A 16,036-nucleotide genomic window follows, 5' to 3' on the forward strand; every position below is an offset into this window, starting at 1 on the left:
TTGTATATTCAGTTCAGACACTCTACAAGAGTTAATATTCGTCTGTCCTACCGTTTCAGATCTTTACTTTTATGGATGTTGTCATCCTTGTTAGGTCTTGATATTAATTCAAACTTTCATTTTTAGACTTTATCATTCGCTTATAACATTGTGTTTTGTTGTCCTAAGAATCATTATTTCAAAAACATTATTTCAAATGACTTTCTGGTTTGCTTCCATTGGGCTGTTTATTCTACTAGTCCCCCAAAGTTTTATAATAAGGTTTTCTTATTCATTGCTTCAACAACTTTTGCAGAATTGTTGAATTTGATTGGTTGGTTCATTAGGTTGAGTGTCCAAACGTTTCAACCACTTATGGTTAACTACAGACTGTAATTTATGTATCAAAAAAAGGTCATTATGTATTAATTAGTAGTGATCTAAAGGGATAAGACAATGGCCAATAAATTAATGTACATCCTCAATGATGATACACAAAATTATCCCTATTGTAGATTACAATTAGTGGTTAAAACGTTTAGACACTCAACTTAAAGAACTAACCAATCAGAATTAACTTAAAATCCCTAAAGTTGTTGATAAGAAACGTTTTTTTTTTTGGGGGGGGGGGAGGTCGCCACTCTACCCCCCTTTGAATTAAATTGGTTAAATTAAAGGTTAAAAAAATTCATATTTCAAATTCCAAGATTCAAATAGATTGAATTAAGAAGGTTTCGTGATTCGCAAAATTCACATTTCATTGATCGATTGATTTGCCAAGGTAAACCCATACCAAGGTAATACCATTTAGAGCGCTCACACTAGTGAGATTTATGTGCTAGTTATATGAATAAAATAAGCTTAAATTGTCTTATATAGCTCTTCGAGCTGGAAAATTACTTGAAAAATGCATATTAGTAAAGCATTAATTGTTTTTTGATAAATAATTCCCAAAAATATTATACTTTTGCCCGTTTTTTTACTTGTTTTTTCACATAACGCAAGCGCGTCGTTAGAACCCCTATATAACAACAAAATTTATGGAAAGAGAGGAATTCGTCGGACGAGGGAGAGCCCGTACCGAGTGAAAGACGACGGAGAAACGAGTGCGGGGAAAGCTATAACCATCGCAACCGCGAGTTGACGCGCCATCGCGGTCACGCTTATCACTATATAAGAAAGAATTTTTATTATGGATAAATAAATAAGAAATTAGCTGTACTAAATAAGTTTATTTCATAATATTCATACACAATTGAAAATAGAAATGCATTGCCATTATGATTCTTTAATTATACGTTTATTTTCAATTTTATTTCTTCATAATTTATTGATAATATTATTAAAGTTAAACAATATAGATGTATTAAAAATAAAATATGTACAAGAAGAATGATTGATCTCAAAGCAAACGGCTCATGGCTTAGCAGCTTACAAAAAATCTTTGACGTTTGATTTGGGAATAAGGTTATTGTAGCCGAGGAACATCAGTTCCTTAACCATTTGGGCCTTGAGGTTATACCTCCTTTTGCTGAAAAGCAATTTGAGATGGGAAAATATTCTTTCTACTCTCGAATTGCTGACCGGCAGAAGGATAAGGTTCCCCAATAGCTCCCTGATTTCGGCTGGATACTGGTCCTCTTCCAATAAGTTTTTCACAGTACCATGGATTAGATCCATGGTTGCGGATCTTGAACCTTTCTTCTTATCTCCTTTGGTGGATTTTCTGTAGAAATCGACAAGGTTTGTGGCGTTTTGATTGCGCCATTTCTCCAGACCTGTGTACATGGCTGTCCTCAGAAGTTTGACTTGTTCTTCTTTGCTTTTCTTCTTCTTTGGTTTTATCTTCTTATTTTGTTGTTCTTCTTGATATTTTTGCTTTTTTTCCTCAAAAAAAACAGCGAAAACATCGGGTTCTGAATCTTCGTCATTGTTTGTTGTTGCAGCACTGCTTGGAGCCTCCTCCTCCTCCTCGTCCTCGATGCTGGTAGTATCTCCTCCATTCTCCTGGTCAGTCTCGTCCTCGTCCTCGGTCTCGCTACATTTAGCCAACTGGATACGAATAACGCGCTCACCGATTAACTTGGACAATTCGTAGCCATCATCCAGGATCTCTTTGGCAAATTTCTCATCAACTAGCTGGCTGGGCATTTTCTTTTCCTGTAAAAATTTATTCTTTAAATTTTAATATCTATCTCATGATTTTAAGAAAGCTTATAAAACTTAGTCTCAATTTCGAACCTGTTACCTAGTATTAGTGTTCACTTTTAGCGGCAGCCGCCAGAAGTAAATGCCTGCTTCTCATTGGTTACTTTTTATTTTTTTTCTGACGTCATATATTCTTTTAAATTTTGATATAATATCTGTTGTAGGATGACGATTATTTGTAGCTATTTGATATGTTTTTTATTCTTATTCCTTATCATAGAAAATCAAAAATGATAAAATGAAAATTATTTGTAGCTATTTGATATGTTTTTTATTCTTATTCCTTATCATAGAAAATCAAAAATGATAAAATGAAAATCCATTAAATATCTCATTTTAAGAAAGCCTAAAACTTACGCCGTCGCCTACGATCATCTCCAGGTACGTCTTGCTGTAGGGGTGCAGAAACAACAGCGCTTTCCAACCTTGAGAATTCAGCATTTTTGTTACACGTCCTTTCAGTTTGTCATACATTGTGACAGCAAACCTGCAAAAATATAAATAAAATAAAATAGCTTTTTTTATATGTTTTTTTTTTATATTCCTCCCCTCCCTATAATACTTTTCTACATTTTATTTGTTATATCTTTAGTATGGCGCATTTTTTGCAACTAAAAAAATTAAAAACCAACCTGTTATTCTCTTTACCCAGTTTAGCCAGATTTGAAAGAACAGTTTCTAGATTAGCAAACATGCTAGGTACGGTTGCTTCCAGGGCTTGTGCAGATTTGGTGATTGGACCATCAATTTTCACCAGGACAGCTTTGATATCTGCTAACAGACCAATCTGTTCTTGAGTAGGCCATGTAATATTGACTAAACATAAAAAAAATACTTGAAAAGAAATAGTATTACAAATTTGTATCACCACATAAAAAAAAATACTTCAACTCAACTATTGTCTATTTATATTTTTGTGTTACCAAACCAAATAAAAAATTACAAATGTGTATTGTGAGTAATATATGTATACCTTTTTGATCAATCAGTGATTGTTTTACAGCTTTCAGCAAGTCCTCATTCTCCAAGAGTTCGAAGAAACGGATCAACATGTTCACAATGGAACTCCATCTTGTATCACATGGCTTCACTAGTCTAAAAAAAAGATATATTTTAAAAGTTAATAATGGCTTCTCATTGGTTAATTGTAAATGTTTTCTTTGAATTTAAAAAAAAATAATTGTTGAAACTGGCTTCTCATTGGTTAAAAAATAACACTTACATTCGTTGTTTGAATCGTTTGTAGATCTTTCTTAAGCGCTTATTATTGCGCAGTTTCCCATTTAATGTTGTCACATATTTCAGCGTATCTCTGTAATCCACGTTTTCCTAAATACAAAATCAATCAACCCTTCAAAACCCTTACTATTTTCAAAACCATTACTATTAATAAAGGCAAATACAAACAAATAGTTATTACATTACCTTTGTCTTTTCCAAGGAATCTTCAACAGCCAGATCCGACTGATGGTTCAAACAGGGAAGTTCAACCATAACTCCATGGTTTCTTGCACTTTGAAGTGCAACTTTTCTTGCGGCTTCAATACCTGACATAACAAAAAGACATATTATTGAAATATAAATTGTAATTAATATATCAATAATTAAAATTTTTTGTTTTAAATGTGATGACAATGTGACATGTCAATATCATAATCTTACCATCAGTTCTTTCTTTGGCAGCTTCAAAAGTGTTCTTGTAGAATGATAGAACATCTTCTTCTTGCTCAGACTCAGCACTAGTATTACCTTCGTCTCCTGACTCGTCCAAACTTGACAAGAGAGCACCATTTTTTACCAGGAATTCCAATTCGTCTCTGGACAATCCATGCTCCTTGTTCAGCAGTTCCATGAACTAATAAAAAAAATAAAAATTAAAAATTGTTGATTATTATTAGTTTTATAAATACTACTTTTTAAATAAATTTAAAATATTAAACTTTGATAAAAATTGGGTGAATTTGAAAGTTAAAGATTAAAGTTAAGTTAAACTAACCTTGATACAATTCTTTGCACTATCTGTAGTGCATGACAATAACTGCTTGTGGGTAAGGTTGAAAGCGGCCAGAATTTTGTCAACAGCTCTCACGATGGACACGCCAGTGCAATCAGGCTCTGGCATCTAAAATATTCAAAAAATTATATTTATGCTTATAATTTAAATTTAATATTTATAATTGCAATATGAACTTTAAATTATTTGAATGAAATGATAATAATAATAAGGATAAACTCTTTACCTCTTCACAGCTTAATAAAACTTCTCTTGGTTCATTGGTGTTCTTGTCCAAAAACGTTGCTGTAACTGAAAATAAAATAAAATTGTAAGTTCATGTTATTTGTATATATTATATAATATTATAATATTTAAAATAAATGAATGTATACCTGCAAGAAAATCTACGAATACTATCCCAAAATCTATGCTTAGGTGGATAGCTAAAAATAAAATAATCAAATTATTAAGTTTTATAAATAAAAATTCAAATGTCAATGGTTACTAACTCCCCCCCCCCCCTACCCCCCGTTCTTAACACATAAATTTCTGATTAAGATTTTACCTGTATCTTTCAACTCATTTTTCAAGATATCGACAAAATTTTTATAACAGTTGGTCACCCAGAGCTTTAATTGTTCGTCTGTGGGGGCTAGTTGTTTGTTTCCGCCTTCAAGGAGCCCGACTTAAAATAAAATAAAATTACAAACATTTTTTTAGCAGCTTAAAAGTTAATTTAATTAAAATAGAATTAGTTTTTTATACTGTAATATAAAAATCAAATTATAAATTTTTTTTAGCAGCTTAAAAGTTAATTTAATTAAAATTTATTTAGTCTTTTCATACTTACCTTTCTTAGCAATTAAATGATCCCAAACAAATAGGTAGGGATCTTTGAGCTGCTTCAATGATATACGGCCATTAGTGAGTTTGTGTATGTATGCATGGATACAATCAAGGGCAGTTATACCGCTGATGCAGATATCCTTGGTCTCTAGCTCGTTGCCTGAATGAAAATAGAAATATTACTGTTTGCGATAGCTTTTCATCAATCGTTGAACTCTCTAATTTATTTATCATATTGATTACGGAGGCATATTATATAATACAATTATACAACAAATATGTGTGTTTGCGATAGCTTTTCATCAATCGTTGAACTCTCAACGTCATAAATCAAGTTCATATATCGGTGACCGGTCAACCTTTCTTAAATATAGAATTTCATATCGGTCAACCCTTCTTAAATAGGGGAGGGGGGGAGTATATTGTCCAAGCTAAAAGAATTTCCATTGTGTTCACTTCACTATTTTTCATTTAAAACTTCTTAAATCTTAATGAATATTACGTAAATTTACGAGATCTTACTGGACAGACATACTTACAAAGCTATGTTCATATATATTTAAGATTTTAGATTTGTTTCCCTTCGCCTTCAGTATTTTATTTTTTTTGGAGCGAAGCTATTTCATAATTAAGTTTTTTTTATAGACATTTTTCCGTGCATTTTAAATTTGTTTCAATTTTCCCATAATTACTAAAATAAAAGAATAATGTCAGTTGTCTATAATATGATAGGAATAGGATAAATATTTATTCCAATATGGCTTCTAAATTACATATACGGCACAATGCGATAAATATCTATTTCAAACCGTTGGGTCAGTAATTATATAAAAATAAAAACTTGACTTAAAAGTACTCGTTAATAAATAGGATAAATATTTATTCCAATATGGCTTCTAAATTACATATACGGCACAATGCGATAAATATCTATTTCAAACCGTTGGGTCAGTAATTATATAAAAATAAAAACTTGACTTAAAAGTACTCGTTAATAAATAGGATAAATATCTATTCCAATATGGCTTCTAAATTACATTTCATTTCGCTTTTATGGATGTTGTGATCCTTGTTGATATGGGTATGAATCATAGATTATTTGTGTGTGTGTCCATTCCATTTTAGAGGCGCTACTACAACGGAAATATTATTACTTGGATGCTGCATCATATTTTCATGTATTCTGATAAAGTGAAACTCATAGCTGGCTAAAATAACCATACCCCCCACCCCCCAATCTACCCACTCCCCTTCTACTAGATGAACTAATGAACAATAAACGAGTTCTGTGTTAGCAAGCTAAATTAACTACAAATTTTCTTTCTCAGTATATCCATGTATATATTTCATATTATTTCATTGTTTGTCCATTTTTAAAAACCCGGAAGGCAAGTAGGGATTGAATGGACTGTAAAGTGTAAATTATACTGGTACCCAACATTTTATAATCACGTTTTCTCATTCGTTTGCTTGGACTTATAAATGTATTATTTTTGACAAAATCATACGTCATTTTTTTTGTAAAATTGTTAAATACAGAATACTGTTTAAAGGACATACCTAACCGTAATTGACGGACATACCAACTCTAATCATAGAAAAGCTCTGCTTTATTAAAAGTAAGGTTTCAAGTTCGACCCCTTGCTCAAATCAAAACCTCAACCTCAACCACGGATAAAAAACAAATATATAATATCGTAACCAACCTGGTAATGGTATGGTAATAATTGGGATGGGGGGGGGGGGAGAAACAAGATTAAATTTGGATTTAATACGATGAAATTATAGTAAATAAATTAGCCGTTAGAGGGTAAATATTTCAAATTGTTCTTAAATTTATACTTTCATCATTCATTGGTAAGAAAAGTTAAAAATTATATTTCAAGTTTTAGAAACCTATTTTTAAGAAAAGTTACATTTGAGACGAATTGATTTCACAAAGTATTCGGTAATGTAGAAAACAAACAAAATTGCTTCAAAGTTACATATTGAAAGTTGGAATATATGAATCTTCAGTGATACTATATTCTCTTTATAACACTTTATGAAGGCTTTTTGGCCAATTATATTATAGATAATAAAACAAAATAATATCAATCATATTTATTTTATATAAAAAAGAAGTATTAAAACAATTTTTATCAGAAGCAGTTTTGGGAAATTCGCATATTTTGCAAATGGAGTATTAGTAGAAAATTAGGATCATGGAAAGAAAAACGAAGTTGCGGGCTTCATCGTACGTTCACAGTAGCTTATGAAGATTAGGTTAGGTTAGGTAAAGTAAATTTTAATGATTACCCGACAGGGTTAGAAAATATGCACCGCTTTTTGCTTCTTATAATTTCGGTATTTTTTAATTAACGTTAAGCTACAAAAAAAGCCAAGAAAGTTCTAGAAAATATGCCAAGGTTCCGTGATTCCTAATCATGCAAATCACATGATATTTAGCTAAAAAATATTTTATATTCTGTCCAGAAGGGTAGTGAGATATTACAGAATTTTAATATTTTATATCCCCTATATTTTGGACTATTTCACACCTCTCGGACAAGGGTCAGTATATACTCGTATATGGAAATATAATAATAAACCCCTTACACCCGATATTATCAGACTTTTTCCCACGGACCCCAAATAAAACAAAAATTAGCCGTTTATTGCCCTAACTTGAACATTTACAGAGTCAAAATAATATTTGAAACTTCACATATGACTGATCTTGTTCAGGAAGTAATTAAATGTTATTTTAAAGTCAAACTGACCAAAATGCTAAAAATTAATTTAATTATATGATAACGATTTAGTCATGAATGTATCATTCTAGATTTTTGAAATCGTAAGTGTTATCTCAAAAAAACGCGCGGCTAGACATGGAAGAACACACTTCTTTGTAGAAAATATATTTCGCTTTATTCAAGCCTTCTCAATTCTATAAAATAATAACCATATTTGCAAAAATTCTTAAGAAAACAACAAGCTTCATACTAGTTAAAATTAATATAAGTTTAACAAAAAACAAGTTAAAAATATTAAGAACTTTGAAAAAAAGAATTTTTAAAAACAAAATAAAATCCAAATCTTTTTACTTTGAAATATGGTGTACCTAATTGTTTGAGAGTTTATGTACAACTGAATTATTTATTGTAATGGAAGGGGGGGGGGGGAGGGTTAGCAGATGAAAATTGGCGGTCAAACTTTTCAACAGTGGTAAGAATTTATACAACAACAAGGAAGAAAATATTCAAAATTTTGGTTGGGTTAGCATTTTTAAAAAAAATATTGCAATTTGCAAGTCAAATAGGTATAAATTATGTTACAAGAAAAAACAACATGTATTAGCAAAATTTACTTTCATTAACAAAAATATATAACAATAACAATAATTTTAAATTTTTCTGTTCAGCCCCAGGTGCTTTGTTTCAAATTTATTGATGAAGAAGGATTCTCGACATTTTCTGTACATGGCTGACTCCTGCCTGCAATTTTCTATAACAGATACTTTCATGTTGGCAACACTGTGTCCAGGAAGATTAAAATGTTCCCCAACTGCAGTTTTATTCAAGTTTTCATTTTGAGATCTGACACAATCTAAATGTTGTTTGAATCTTTCTTTAAGCTGTTTCCCCGTTTCTCCTACATACTGTGTGTATTTGCATTCTCTCCTATCACATGTTATAACATAAACAAGATTTTTTGTAGAGCAGCTGACTGGTGTAGAAATAGGTACCTTAAAATTATTTGCTGAGCTGTAGACAACTTTGGCTTCACGGACATGAGGGCAGGAGGGACAGTTAGGTAGGTTACATCTCTTCATACCTTTGACACTTCTTTTTTCACGTTCAGGTAGCTTTGATTTCACCAATATTTCCCGGAGAGAGCTGTGTTTAGGCTGACGATATGCAACTAAAGGTGGTTCTGGAAATATCTTTTTCAGTCTCTCATCCTTTACCATTATTTTCCAACCTTGTTTTAGGATTGTGCTGATTGAAGGTAGAGCTGGATGGAAAGTAATAACAAATGGTATTCTCTTGGTTGATACTTTAACTTTCTTTTCCAGGGCCGCATTTCTATCAATATTTAGAGCCTTGGCAATAGCACCATTGATTATCTGTAGGTTGTAGTTTCTAGAAAGAAGCAGTTGTTTAAGTTCATCTAGTCGTTGGATTAGTGTGTTTTTTTCAGAACATATTCTTACTAGTCTGTAACATAAGCTGAAGGGAATATTTTTGGTAATGTGTGCAGGATGTGCTGATGTTGGCAACAGGTACTGGCAACGGTCTGTAGGTTTTTTATAGATATCTGTGACCAAGGTTTTGTTTTTGATGGTAACTAATGTGTCCAGGAAAGGTATGGATCGGCTTGAGTGGCAGAAGCAGTCATGTTCAAATCCAGCAGGATAGGTACAAGGGAAAGGACAGGTGAACGAACTTGTAAATTTAACTGTGGGGTGGAGTGTATTGACCAATTCTAAAAACATTTGTAGATTCTCCACACTGCCTCTCCAGATCATAAACAGGTCATCCAAGAATCTTTTCAGTAAAATTAGGGGATTTCTGCCAGCTGCCACTTGCCTTGCTAGATTTTTTATCTTGACATCTATACTATGCATCATTATTGTTGCATAGTTTGGAGCACAAGCCGTGCCCATGGCTGTGCCACAAGCTTGCAGGAACAGAGATTTGTCAAATTCAAATATATTACATGTGAGGACTAGTTGCAGAAGTTGAATTAGAAAGAGTGTTGGTACAGTTTTGTCTGGTCTGTTTTCTAGAGCAGATTTCATACAAGATATTCCATCATCATGGCGAATATTTGTATACAATGCAGAGACATCCATGGTCACCAGAATGTCCGTGTCTTCAATGTTTCCAGAGTCATTGAAATCTTTCAGTGTTCTGAGGAAATCTGGAGTATCTTCAATAAAGGCAGGAATTTGATGAATGACTTTTTTTGCATGAAAATCAACGAATCTTGATATGTTTTCAGTAATTGATCCATTACCAGAAACAATAGGACGGCCTGGGGGGATAGTGCCAGGTTCATGTTCCTTATGAACCTTAAAAATCTGGTAGAACCTGCCTGGGCCTTTGTCACTAGGAGTCATGGCATTAAATTCGGATTTTGTTATCCATTTGTTGTTTAGCCCATCTTTTAATACAGAAACAATTTGGTGTTTCATTGTATCCAAATCCTTTACAGATGATGGTTTGTAGTAAGGTAGCGGTGGCCCAGTTGGTTGCTGTTGAGAAGAAAGAAGGTGTTGATTGCAGCTGTTTACATAATCATCATAGTTAACCACAACTATACCACTGCCCTTGTCCGCAGGCTTAACTATGATCTGGCGTTCTTTCTGCAGCTTGACTAGGTTCTGGAGGGCCTCAAATTCGTCCTCTGGTAGATTTCTAATTTTTGGATTGAGGTGTTTTTTGTTCCACAGAGTTCTGTTTTGTAAATTAGATTCTACAGTATTAAGGAAAGTTTGTAATGGTTTAGCTACATTACCACGATTTGGAAAATTTGTTTTCTCCTGTTTAAATATTGATGGAATAAAATTACTGTCCTCAGGTTCAACATCATCAGTGTAGAATTGTTCTGCCCATTGCATTCGTCGACTGAATTTTAAATGATCTGATAAAATTTCTGTCATATCTATATTTGGAGGTTTGATACAAAAATTTAGACCTTTGTTCAGAGCTCGAATAGCTGCATCACTTAAATCAATGCTGGAGTAATTAAACACAATGTTGACTGGTGTTTTTTCTGTAATCTTTTAAGTATTGTTGATTTATATTTTCTTTGTCTCGCCCCTGGTCTATTCTTCTTTTTTGTCACTCTAACATTGTTGGTCCCCACTCTAGTGTTGTCCACGTTTTGTTGGCTCGTATCTGTAGTTTCTGAGAGAGATATTATGTGTTTTAACTTATTGTTTTTAGTTTTTAATGCTTGACACAAAAGTTTTCGGTTTTGTTTCACTAAAAATTCTTGTAGATTCAGCTTGTCAATAGATGTCACTAAACATAACATTTTATCTCTCAATTTATCTTGTTCCCTGTACAATTTTAAGCAACAGTCATTCATGTCATCAATTGAATTTTGTATCCAACGTTTTGATTGTTCTTTAGATTCTTCATACCATAATTGTTTGAATTCATTTGAGCCAAAATTTGCCGGTTTATTTCGTATTTTGAAAGTGTTTGGGATTACATCACTGTTAAGGCAATTTCGCAAAAACTCACAAGTAGCAAATTTATTATTGGATTTCTTGACAATTTAGTAGTGTTGGTTATACAACAGTCTGAAGCCAGAAATCGTTAAGAATTTTGAAATATAATCATTACCAGAAGTCTGCATGGCTGAAGGAGTCACAAGATAACTTCACAAGGACGCTGGGTATGTTGATATGTAGATGTTCATCTCAAACAGATGGGCGTAGCATCTGGTGGACAGCATCGCTAACTTCTGCTTCTTCTTGTGTAGGAGGCTGTGACAACCTTCTTGAGCTCTATGGATGGATGGTAAATCTCAAAAAAACGCGCGGCTAGAGCTAACTACACATGGAAGAACACACTTCTTTGTAGAAAATATATTTCGCTTTATTCAAGCCTTCTCAATTCTATAAAATAATAACCATATTTGCAAAAATTCTTAAGAAAACAACAAGCTTCATACTAGTTAAAATTAATATAAGTTTAACAAAAAACAAGTTAAAAATATTAAGAACTTTGAAAAAAAGAATTTTTAAAAACAAAATAAAATCCAAATCTTTTTACTTTGAAATATGGTGTACCTAATTGTTTGAGAGTTTATGTACAACTGAATTATTTATTGTAATGGAAGGGGGGGGGGGGAGGGTTAGCAGATGAAAATTGGCGGTCAAACTTTTCAACATGCAGTGGTAAGAATTTATACAACAACAAGGAAAAAAATATTCAAAATTTTGGTTGGGTTAGCATTTTTAAAGTAAGTGTTATATTATCAATTCTTGTGATAATAGTTATTTATCGCATGAGACATCTTACCGCAGATATGAAATAAAAAAACTAAAAACTAAAACCAGTTTATTTGGACCCGAAGGGCCGAATGCCTGGACTAACAAAAGTGGTTTTAAATTTATGACATTTACTTTAATTATCGTGGAAATTTATGTGTAATACGAAGCCATACAAGATTTTTCAGTAGGTATGAAAACTAATTCTAAACCAGCGGATATCAATCAAATTCGAAGCCATACTGAACAATTGTTATTAATTGTTGTGCTGTACTTCTTTTTGATATTTTATTCTAGTTTACACAATTTGTTTAAAAAATATTTTTGGAGGAATTTGTATAGATATGATGTGATGCAACTTTAACAAGTGAATTCCATTTACGTAGATTGGAAAATTCTATTCAATAAGAAAAAATATTTACAGATTGCATCAGACTAAACAACATTTTCTTTTCATTAAAAGCAAAGATTTCTAATTTTAGGGTCGGTCCGTCCATCCGTAAAGGTTAGCTCTTTTGTAATTTATACATGTTAGAAATGCCCTAAAGATTTCAAACTTAGGATGCAGATTCCTATAACAGTTTTTGTGGAAAGTATACATATTACATAAGCATTATTTCTCATATTCCAAATCCCAAACCATGTATTAGGATAGCTTGGTATAGTTTCAAATAATTCTCAAAGATATACAAATTAAAATCAGATTCATTCATAATAAGTTTAGGTTCAACATAGTGACGTTTTTCCGACCTAGATATATTTTTGGGAGAGAAAATCAAGATAATAACACAAAAAAAATAAGATAGCATTACAGTGAAAATTAATGTGCAAGCTTAGATTATTTTAAATTATTATTATTTACAAAATGGCCTTCTAAATATGATATATCTGCTATATAACTTACTTTGCCCGATTGGCTATTCCATGATTATTTGAGCTTTGCTACTTATGGCCGATGCCATCTTAGTTTTAACGTAGTTTAGTTATGTCATTTTCAACCACTTGTTTTTTCCTATTCATAAAATTATAATAACAATATCATATTTATCCTTATACTAAAGTAACAGGATGTTTGTGTGTCTGTACCGAAGGATCTCGCTAACCGCTGAACCTATCGGGTTCTTCTTAACAGGGTAGATTTTCATGGGTCCCGGGAAGGTTTATAACTATTTTGGGGGAGGGTACCACCACCCTCCCAAGAGAAATGACAAAAAAATCAGAAAAAAAATTTAATATTTGGGAGTAACATAAAGAGATATCGTAATATAAAGAATTATCGTAGATACTTTAACAAACAAAAACATTTAAAGTGCAACTAGAGGCCTCTAGGGGCATAGCCGCTAGTAAATATCAAAAGTACGTGTTATTAAATGAAGAGGTTATGCTTTATTTTTGTCAAGAATGTATTCAATGCGTATTTATAGATTTTGATTTCAAATTCCACACAAAAATTCATAAACAAAGTAGGTATTATTTTGTCTTTTTAAACTTGCTATGTTACTGTTTACATGCATTGTTTTACTACCTTTACACTTTCAAAATTAAAATTATAGCAATCCCAGCATTGCAGACTGAAGGACAGACATACACAAACACTTATAATATGTTTTGTTACTAAAACAGATGCTTCGCTGTAATCATTTTATTTGGTACTAGTAGCTACGTCCCTAAAGCCGTACAGGGTTTAAAGTCGACCCTATTCTTTCGAGTTTAGTTTTTAAAAAAAGGTTTAAATTAATATTTCCAGGGATGATTTATCTCGGTAGGATTGAGGTATCCTCCCCCAAAATAGCAAAAACCTCTCCTAAAACCTAAACGAAACTTCACTGTAAAGAAGTACATACTGACAAATGAATGATGATTGTCTTTTAATTATGAAATTAAAGCAAATTGCGACACTCAACTTAGTGAACCAACCAATCAAAATTCTCTAAAAGACCCTAAATTTGTTAAGCCAACGAACAAGACAACTTAATTATTAAACCTTTGGGACTAGTGTAATAAACAGCCCAATGTCCCCGCACTCCCTGGATTCTACCTAGGAAATATGTCACTCGGGACAATGGATTTAAATAAATTTGCATTACCTATAGACAACCAGTCACTTTAGTATGACAATTAAGTAGAAGATTAGCTCAGTCAGGAAGTATACTGTCATACAGTAATAGTCACTAAGGACAGGAATGGCTTCTTATCAGGGATCTCAAGGGATTAGACGATGGCCGATAAATTGATATAATCCCCAATGATGATATACAAAATTACCCCTTCTATTGAAACGTTTGAACATTCAAATTAGTAAACCAACCAATTAAAAAGTCCCTAAAGTTGTTATGTCTACGAATAAGAAAATGTTATTATAAAACTTTGGGAACTATTGTTAGATACAGCCCAATGTTCTCTGCCTCCCTGTCTTCTTATGGATATTTCAAATCTATATTTCTCTTCCGAGCAATTGATTTTTAAGTGTTTCTTCAATCTAAAATGTTTGTCATATTAAGGTAATGTCTTTTTGGCAAGAAAGGTCGATTGAATTAATTTACATTCCTTTCCTCCCCCTTTGCCACTCAAAAAAGACGTATATAAACATCTATAAAACACATCGTTAATAAAACCAAAAAAATCTACCAACAATTAGCTACGCCCCTAGAGGGGAGGGAGGGGGGTAGGGTTGATTTTGACAACAAGTATTTTTAATTTTAGATTTAAAAAGAAAAATTGAAAAAAAAATTGGGGGGAGTTGTTAGTCGACCAATTCCTTTTTTCCCTTTTAGTTTTAAAAAGAAATTTTAAAAAATTGCGGGGGGACATTTTTTTTTTGGGGGGGGGGGGGTTGGGGGGGAATTCGGGGATGTCAAACCAAGGGTAGAGTCCAATCGGCTCAGTGGTTACTAAGATCTTAAGCCATACGGACTTACAGACATTATTCTACTTTGTATTATAGATAGGATTAGGACTAGTGTCTTTTTTAGTAGTTTCGTAATTTGAAGGACAGATGTACGTATAGACATCATTCTATATTTCATATAAAATGTAAAAAATAAAATGAAGAAAAGTTAATGGTAGATAATATCTCATATGTTTTATTCAATAATGTTTTTCTTTTCATTTCCTGTTTTGGTTGCACACAAAAATTCTTTTACAATATTTCCTTCAATTTTTATTCCATATTCCACAAAAAAAATGATTTTTCTTTTTCATATTTTAAAATTCAAATATTTTTATTTGGTTGTCTGCTTTTCAAATTCCAATCAACTAAATTTTTAGAATAATTACTTATATACAAAACGAGCATCTTTATAATCCATTCTTAAAATAAAAGTAGTATGGCCCAACTTCGTCGGTTATGTAGATACTATTTTTTTGTAAGCTTGAATACTAGATATGATACTTTGAATACTAAATATGCTAACGTTACTGAATGATTGTCCTTACACGAAGATCTTGTTGAAAATAGCTGAATCGATATAGTAATTTTTATAATTTCTGTAGCAAGTCAGTTTTGGCCCAAAATCAGGCTTTTGTTGGAATATTTCTACATCAAGTCTAAGTGAAAGAACTTTTAGAAAAGTAAATTTTATCCTTAATGAAAACTAGCGGATACGCCCCTAGAGACCTCTAGGGTCCTTGAGGTGGGGGAAAGTCAACCCCTCTCCTTATTTAAATATTGGTTTTAAAAGAAGAACCATTTCGGTTCAGTGGTTAGCGGGATCCTTCGTTACACATAGATCCTGTAACTTTATTATAAGGACTAGCGGTTTCGCCTCTAGCTTCTAGGGGCTTTGCCACAAGAGGTAATTAAAAAATAAAGTAAAATAAAAAAATTTCTGGTACTGCTAATTTTATGTGAAGTAGTTTCCTCAGAAAACATTTTTTTTTTTTTGGGGGGGGGGTGAGAGAAAATTTTCATTTGGGTGGGGGGTGTCCCGCCCCCCCCCCCCCCCCCCAAGAAACCACCACAGGACCAATAGGTATATACCCTGAAGAGTAGAATCCGATCGGTTCAGTGGTTACTGAGA

The sequence above is a fragment of the Acartia tonsa genome, chromosome 13 (assembly GCF_053477335.1).
Source record: "Acartia tonsa isolate MP-2025a chromosome 13, ASM5347733v1, whole genome shotgun sequence".
NCBI classification, from domain to species: Eukaryota; Metazoa; Arthropoda; class Copepoda; order Calanoida; family Acartiidae; genus Acartia; species Acartia tonsa.